This window comes from Miniopterus schreibersii (assembly GCF_964146895.1).
Source record: "Miniopterus schreibersii genome assembly, chromosome: 2".
NCBI lineage: Eukaryota > Metazoa > Chordata > Mammalia > Chiroptera > Miniopteridae > Miniopterus > Miniopterus schreibersii.
Window position 1 is genome coordinate 65,195,841 of NC_138102.1, and position 8,463 is coordinate 65,204,303.

Consider the following 8,463-nt stretch of genomic DNA (forward strand, 5'->3'; position numbering starts at 1 on the left):
AGATTTCCTTCTAGTAACTCTGTTTTCTCTCTGAATTGACAAACAGTCTACTGGCTAGAAGAGAGATGTGGTGGCAGTTATCAAAGAGGTGGTGAAATGTAGAAGGTTTAAAATAACTGCTGTGGAGAAGAGGAGGAGAAGTTGATTAGGAAAATAGAGAATTATTTCCAAGCACATTGGGAGCTTAATTGACATCAGAGACCTTGAATTGATAGAGGTGCGAATCCATGCAGGTGAGTGCTACTGATCCGCTCAGGAGGGTCAACTGGCAAATGGAGTTGCCGATACTGAAAAGAGGGCGATGGAAGTGCTGGAGCTGGTCATCTAAGCTAGAAAGTGGAGTAGTGGGAGGAAGTAGAGGAGTCAGGGAATGAATATGGTATGAAGACAAACAGAAAGCACAGTAAGAGTAACCAAATGAGTGAGCTAAACGGAGGCTGGGGTGTAAGAATGGGCTGTTTGAATTTCATGGGTCAGAGGGATAGTTGTTCTGGGTACTGATAAATTCCAGTTGGGGCCATTAAACAATAAACTGAAGAGGAGTGGAGGTGAAATTTACATGAGATGAAAAGGTAAAAACCTAAAAGGTATTCAGGGATTTGAAAAGAAAAAAAGGAAACAAAAAGTGACTCTTAATCCTAGGGGACTATGGTGTGGCTAAATGGACAATTATTTCATTAGGGGACTACTACCTGCTGTAACTGAACAGCATTCGTAACTTCATGGCTTAAAATAACATTTATTTATTGTATGCTCATGTAACCATCTCAGTCACCAGCTCTCCTGACTGGCTTTCCTCCAAGAAGTGATATAGAGACCTGAGTTCCTTCCATTTATGATTCTATTACCATCCATCCCATCAGGTAGTTCCCAAGGTTTCCCTGGACTAATCTCCATTCTAACCAGAAGGAAAGGGAAGGGTTCTTTGGAAGATTACACGCAGGAAGTTTTTAATGATCCAGAACTGGATGCAGATGCATGTTCACACCTAGTTACACAGTCTGTGTGTGGTCAAGAGGAAAATAAAAGGTTTTTGATGAACAATTAACCAGCCTCTCCGCAAACAGCTTCCAATTGTGAGTGTTTCAGGGCTTAGTGTGTTTAAGGAAAATACATTTTTACCTAAGAAAAGGTGTTAAATAAAATTTTCAGTGAACCAAAGGTCTGCATGGAAAGGTCAGAGAATGAGAAGCAATGTGAAACAAGGGTAGGAGAAAGGAAACCATAGTAGGTCAAGAATATGGGATGGCACAGATACCTGGAGATATTTGCTTCCTGCTTGAGGATCAGAATAACCTGAATGTGAAGTCCAATTTGCTAACAAGGTTTTTGAAAGAATTAGTGTCTGTTATTGTTAACTTGTGTATTGTTTATATGAACCTAGAACATCTGGGCAGAGGAGTTTTAGGTCATTAGCCTGGTCTTCTGATCTTCTAGATACTGTGGCACTAGATAGAGTTTCAAGGCCTGGGCTCTGTGCCTCTGAAATACTTTTCACATGCTCTGCCATATCTTCCATTATTTTAAATCTCTTGTAATGTATTCGGTTGCACTCTATTACATTAAATGCAATTTTATATGATGTGTTATGGCTCTGTTCATCTTTCCCAATGTATATATCCTTTAAAACCTCGGATTATGTAGGTATATCATTTATAGTGATTAAATGTAATATTTGTGGCTACTTCTATAAAAATGGGCATCCGGCCCTCTTAGGGTGAGAAATATAACTTCCTATTATAATTCTGTTCCAATGGGAAAACAAGGTATGGGTATGATTACTACAAATTACAATTCCTTTTCTAGGAGTTTAATCTGCAATAAATTTGAAGACTATCTTTAGAGGATAATATGTTAATAAGATGCTATTAAAAAGGATGGAAAACCTTAATTCAGTATAAGACAAATTATATTAGTAGTACTTGTGTTAATTATTAGCTGAAAGAGAGGAGAGAACATTTTCTTTCTTTTTTAAAGAGAGGCTTCACAAGATCATGTTGTGTATCTAGTACCTTTTGAAATTAAATAATACCATAATATTTTTGATAAATTAAGAAATTCATGTAACTATTCATCCATTTGTTTTTTCATCAGTCACTGGGCCTTTACTATGCACATAAATGCTGTCCACATATGAGGTTCTTTGAGCTTTCCATAGTCTAGTTATGAAGAACAAGAAATAGAAAACAATAGCAAACTATTAATCAAGAACCATTGAAAATTAAAAAAATCAGCAACAGGGCTTACTCACACCCTACAGGCAGCCATTTCCAAAATTTTAAATGAATGATAACAAAAATGTATTCTCCCTAACAAATGTATTCATCTTCTTCACTCATTTCCTTCAATGTCTTTTCAAACCTCATTGTTTCAATTTTACCCACTGAAATATAACTGGCCTAAGTAGATTTCTGGCTGAACTTGGATCTTTCCTTCTTTGTAGTAGCTGATGTTCATAATCTATATATTACTTTTTCCACTTATTATGATTCCATACTTTTTAAAGAATGTAACTGAAATATTTAGTGAGAGGGAAAAGCCATGCCTATGTTCCCAGTAAAATCTAGATTTCAATTAGCCCCATGGATATTTGGTAAAATCTCATTTTAAAAGGATTACTAGAATAGAAGCTCTTCAACTTCTATTCTTTCAGGGAAAAGGAGGGATTATATACACTGCAAGGAGAGTTATATATTAAATTACTCATACATTAAAAGAATAAAATGAATACTGTTCTTGTAAGGCACAGATAGGAAGAAATGATCAATCTTTTCAAAAGAATGAAACAAGCTGAGACTGATCCTCTGCCTCTGTTCAACTGACTTTAAACTAGTACAAATCAGAATAATTAGAAGAAGCTAAGAAGCTAAAGCTCCTTCTTAGTTGGCTGGCAGTACACACAATATTGTCAGAGAACCACTTAAACGGCTGAGGAAGCACATCTACTATGTTGGAAGGCCACAAGAATCGGAATTGTCTGAAAACAATAAATCACTAAGCAGAGCTAAGGCAGTGAGAAGTGGGCAGAAGGATGCAGGGTGTCATTAACACTGAAACACAAATACTGGGGGAGACAGAGAGAGAGAGGGAGAGGGAGAGGGAGAGGGAGAGGGAGAGGGAGAGGGAGAGGGAGAGGGAGAGGGAGAGGGAGAGGGAGAGGGAGAGGGAGAGGGAGAGGGAGAGGGAGAGAGGGAGAGATTAAAACAATGCAACACATGATTATAAATAAACTTAAATCTAGGACATCCTAAACACAATTTGGTGTATTATAAATTGAGTGGATAAAAGAATATGCTTTGGTTTCATACATATTTAAGTGGTAATTTCTATTTCCATAAATATATATATGGCATTAGCTAGAATATTTTGTTTTTAAATATTTTAAGGCAAGCCTTCTGAAAGTTTTTCATCCAAATGTTATTGATGTAGATGAGAAAGAACCTTCTAGAAGAAAATGAGTAGAGTCATAAGCACCCCACTGCTAGAAATTTTTTTGAAAGCTTGTGCTTCATCTCTTAAATTCATGTGAAGATTGAGGAAACAGTCTCTTCTTTATAATGGGTCAAGTTGCCAAATGGTAACTAGTAGCAGGCTTTTGGGAAAAGCCTGGACAAAGACCAAGAAGATGTAGGCATCCTTCTGCTTCTGCTATTAACAAAAGATCTACATTGATAAATTCAGTTACTTCAATTTATCTTAACTTCAGTATCTTTATCAACAAAATGAGATAATAATCCATCTCTTCTCACACAAACTACATCATGTGAAAATTGTACAAACAGTCAAATAAACTGAGTATTATTAAAGACAATTATTCCACAGGTATATACATATTATATATTGTAAATAAAACAAATCGATGTATAGTTACAATCTTAATAAGCTTGAAAAAAATTAATAAAATTTACTATAAGAAAGTTTATGCTGCAAAATATTTGTCATATACATTTTTTTCAGGTTAGTTAAAACAAAACCCGATAACAACCACAGTAAAATTAGATCATATATTTCAGTGTTTATTTGGAATTGGATATGCTTAATTTGAATATTAATGTAATCTTTTAAGAGATGTGACTTTAGGCAAAATACTTAATCCTCTAAACCTTGATTTCCTCATTGGGATAATTATAAACAATCTACACCAGGCTCTTTCTTTGCTCTCAACAGATGGTAAATGTTCAGTAAATGCAAACATTTATTATAGTTGAGCAATATCAGATCACAGTAAAGGTAAGCAATGAAAGAGCATATTTACTCCTGGCTAAAATTTTATTTATTTATTTTTTATTGTGGTGAAAAAAGATAAAATGTACCATTTTACCCATTTATAAGTACACAGTACATTAGTGTTAATGATATGCATACTGATGTACAACAGATCTCTGTTTTGCATATTGCAAAATAACTCCCATCCTCCCCTCCCCCACCACACACATCGAACCCCTGGCAACCACCATTCGGCTTTTGGTTTCTAAAAGTTTGACTTCTTTAGATACCTCATATAAGTGGAATCATGCAATATTTACTTTTGTGACTGGGCTATTTCACTTAGCATAATATCCTTAAGATTTATCCACATTTTATCATATGACAAAATTTTCTTCTTTGGAAAGGTTGAATAATATTCCATTGTAATATTTCATTGAAATGAATAATATTTAATTTTCTTCTTTTGTAGGGCTGAAAAATATTTCACATTTTCTTCATTCATTCATTCATCAATGGACATTTAGATTACTTCAAATCTTGGCTATTGTGAGTAATGCTCCAATGAAGATTGGTGTGCAAGTATTGCTTTGGGATACTGATTTCATTTCCTTTGGATGTATACCCAGAAGTGGGACTGCTGGATCATATGGTAGTTCTATTTTGAATATTTTGAAGAGCCTCCATACTATTTTCCATAATGGCTGCACCATTTTGCATTCCCATGAACAGTGCACAAAGGTTCCTATTTCTCTACATCCTTGCCAGCATTTGTTATTTTTGTTTCATTTTGTTTTGGTTTTTATTTGTATTTTGATAGCAGTTATTCTAACAAGTATGAAGTGATAACTTAATGTGGTTCACGTTTCCCTAATGATTAGTGATGTTGTGTATCATATGCTTATTGGCCATTTGTATATCCTCTTTGGAAAAATGGCTACCAATCCTTTGCCCATTATTTTTTTGTTTTTTTTCTTTTTGGTGGTGGTTGTTAAGTTGTAGGAGTTTTTATATATTCAGGATATTAACCCCTGTCATGAATCTGTCAAATTAACACTTGCCAAGTGGGGCACAGGGTACCGGATGGTGAGCCATGGTTCAACAACAAGCCAAAAGAGAAAATGAAGTAGAGAAGTTTATTATTGGAAGAAATACCTTGCAGGCCTTACAGGACCACATGGAGACATCTGGACAAAACACAGACAGAGAGACATAGGTCCTGGGGCATATGCCTTCATTAAGATCCCTGGGTGGACTGCTTTTGGGTTTTTGATCTAAGGCAGAATTGCTTAATTTGAATAAAAAGAGCAGGGGTTTGGTAAGTCTAATGGGTATTTTATCTAAAGGACACAGAAGGAGAAAGTGCTGGGAAGCAGAGGAACTGTTTATCACAAGGGCTGTTAAAGAAGTCATATCAAGAACTTACTTGTGACTATGCGGGCTGCTATTTAGGGCATGCACTTGAATGAGGGGTCTAGTGTCAGTTTATGGTCCTTGAAGGCCATTTGCCAGAATAAAATGGAGAACAAGGCAGCAATACCATGGAGTAATTTAGCTAAACTCTCAACAATAATTTTCAAATCTATGATTTACAAATACTTTCTCTTATTCCATTTGTTGCCTTCTCATTCAGTTGGATGTTTCCTTTATTGTGCAAAACTTTTTGTTTGACGTGGTCTCATTTATTTATTTTTGCTTTTGTTGACCATGCTTCTGGTGTCATATCCAAGAAATGACTATCAAATCTAAAGTCATGATGTTTCTTTCCATTGTTTTCTTCTAGGAGTTTTATAGTTTCAGGTCTTATGTATAGGTGTTTATTTTGAGTTATATTGTGTATATCATATAAGAGTCCAACTTCATTCTTTTGCATAGGGGTATCCAGTATTCTTAATACCATTCTTTGAAGAGATTGTTCTTTACCTATTGCATTTTCTTCATACCCTTGTTGAAGATCATTTGACCACATTAGCAGAAATTTATTTTTGATCTCTTTATTCAGTTCCATTGTTCTATATATCTGTCTTTATGCCAATACTGTACTGTGTTGATTGCTGTAGCTTTATAATATGTTCTGAAATCAGGAAGTGTGAGGCTTCCAGCTTTGTTTTTATTTCTCCATATTGTTTTTACTATTTGAGTCTTTGATATTCCATATGAATATTAGGATTTTTTCCATTTCTGAAAAAAATGCCACTGGGAGTTTGTTAGCAATTGCATTGACTCTGTTGATTGTTTTGGTAGTATGAGCATTTTAGCAATATTAAGTCTTCTGATACGGAACACTAAAATTTCATTTATTCTTAGTTTAAAATTTACATTACAAATGACATTGATTAGCCCAAAAATATTTTAGATCACTTATTTGGCAGAAAAACATGTGTGTGTGTGTGTGTGTGTGTGTGTGTGTGTGTGTGTGTATATGTATATGTATATATATATATATTCACTGTTAAAAGTTTCTTTGGTGTTTTAGTTGGTATGACACTTGGATAGTTGGCTGCATTATTTATATGTAGAACTTTTTACATTATATGGCAATGTACACTATTCTGACATATATATAGTACACAAAATAAGATCCTTTAGAACAGTTATGCACAAAACATGCAATATTTGATTTATACATTGGATCCCAGGATGTGATTGAATGCAGAAAAAAATGTGGGACTAAGCATGTTGGACAAAGGAACCAAAAGTTATACACCACAGAGTGAATACACATCTAATTTGTAGGGGAACTATAGCGTGTGCAACTTTGGCAGCTGTGCCTTAGAGGAGGTAGAACTATTTCACACTAACCAGTTCAGTATTAAATAACTACCATCCAGTATCAGGATATAGCTGCAGGGTTTTATGAAGCATTCTTATTTCTAACTTTAGGAAATTGATGTATTCCCTTGGCTGCCTTATTACTGCTTTAGTCACAGATGAGATAGAAAGGACAATATGAATAATCTCCAACTAAAATCCTGTTGTAGCCTAGACAGTGAAGTGGTATGACATTAGAAGACTTTCAAACTGCAGCTCTTTTTAATCCTTCCTTCCCAAAAAAGTGTATCTGCATTCTTCTTCAAATGGGTCCTGTCCCTCAGGTGTCAGAGTCACCTTCACAACATCTGAGATTTCATTCTGTCCCAAGGTGCAAAAAACACTAAGGAAGACATCATTTTTATTCCATAGAGACCCTTAATCATGGAAAAATTAAAAGCACCCACCTAAGATTCTTCATTATACTTTCTGCCAGATCTGCCACAGATAGTCCAGAGGCCCAGAATGTGTAGCATTTCAGTTTCACCACCACATAGGCACTGTTAACTACCTGTTTGCAAACTTTTTTCCACTGCCCGTTATCTGCATCAGTGCCTAAATCAGTAAATCAGGCAGATTTTTCAGGGAGACACCATCAACATTTATTCTACTCCATACAGGCACACTAGGGTCTCCATGATCCCAAGGACTCACCCATGGCAGTTTAATAGGTGAATTCCTAACCTTTCTCCCATTAGGTAATGGATCTGGACTGAATCCAGATTGCAACCACTTCCAATAGCATGGTTTTTGGGAAAGCCGCTTATCTTCCAAGCCACATAGCTCAAGATATACTGTATTGGAAATAATAAACAATTTGCAATTGGAACTGTACTTTATAACATTAAGAATGATGAATTTAAAGATGCTTACTTAATGCTGGACCAAACTAAGACAGTGTTCTCCCTCTTGTTGACGTGCCACAGCTGTGATAATAACCAGCTTGGAGTTTGTTGTCACATTATAGTCTTTGCCAGAGACAATTTTTGGTGTTCTAAGGAAAAGGCTGCCATGTTGGAGATCCATCATCTCACCTTTCAATTTGTCTTTCATGACATCAACAAGAGCAAATTCATCTGCTAATCTTTCATTAAGATCCTGATGGCACAGGCCATGCCAACGGCACCAACCCAACAACTGTAATCTGTAATCTTATTGTAGGGGTTTTGTTCTCCCTTCAGCAGATTCAGAATCAGCTGATCCATAACAGTTTCCATACTGGATTTAGAATCAAAAGGCTTGGCCAAAGTGGCTCAGCTGGTTGAGTTTTGTTCTGTGCACTGAAAGTTTGCTGCTTTGATTTCTGGGCAAGGCACATACCTGGGTTGCAGGTTTAATCACATCCATGTCTTTCCTCTCTCTCGCCCTCCATTCCCTTCCATCCCTCCCTTCTCCCCTCTAAACATGTCCTTGGGTGAGGACTGAAAAAAAAAAAGGAATCCGAAA

General features: G+C 35.9%; 1 pseudogene across 1 annotated transcript; it reads right to left on the minus strand.

Annotated features, from left to right (window-relative positions):
- Positions 1-7,126: 7,126 nt before the first annotated feature.
- Positions 7,127-8,234, minus strand: LOC308552428 (L-lactate dehydrogenase A chain pseudogene; annotated as a pseudogene). Its single transcript has 2 exons — positions 7,260-8,234; positions 7,127-7,219 (listed from the first exon to the last, which is right to left on the minus strand). The product of its transcript is annotated as an L-lactate dehydrogenase A chain pseudogene (transcript).
- Between the last annotated feature and the right edge of the window lie 229 nt (positions 8,235-8,463).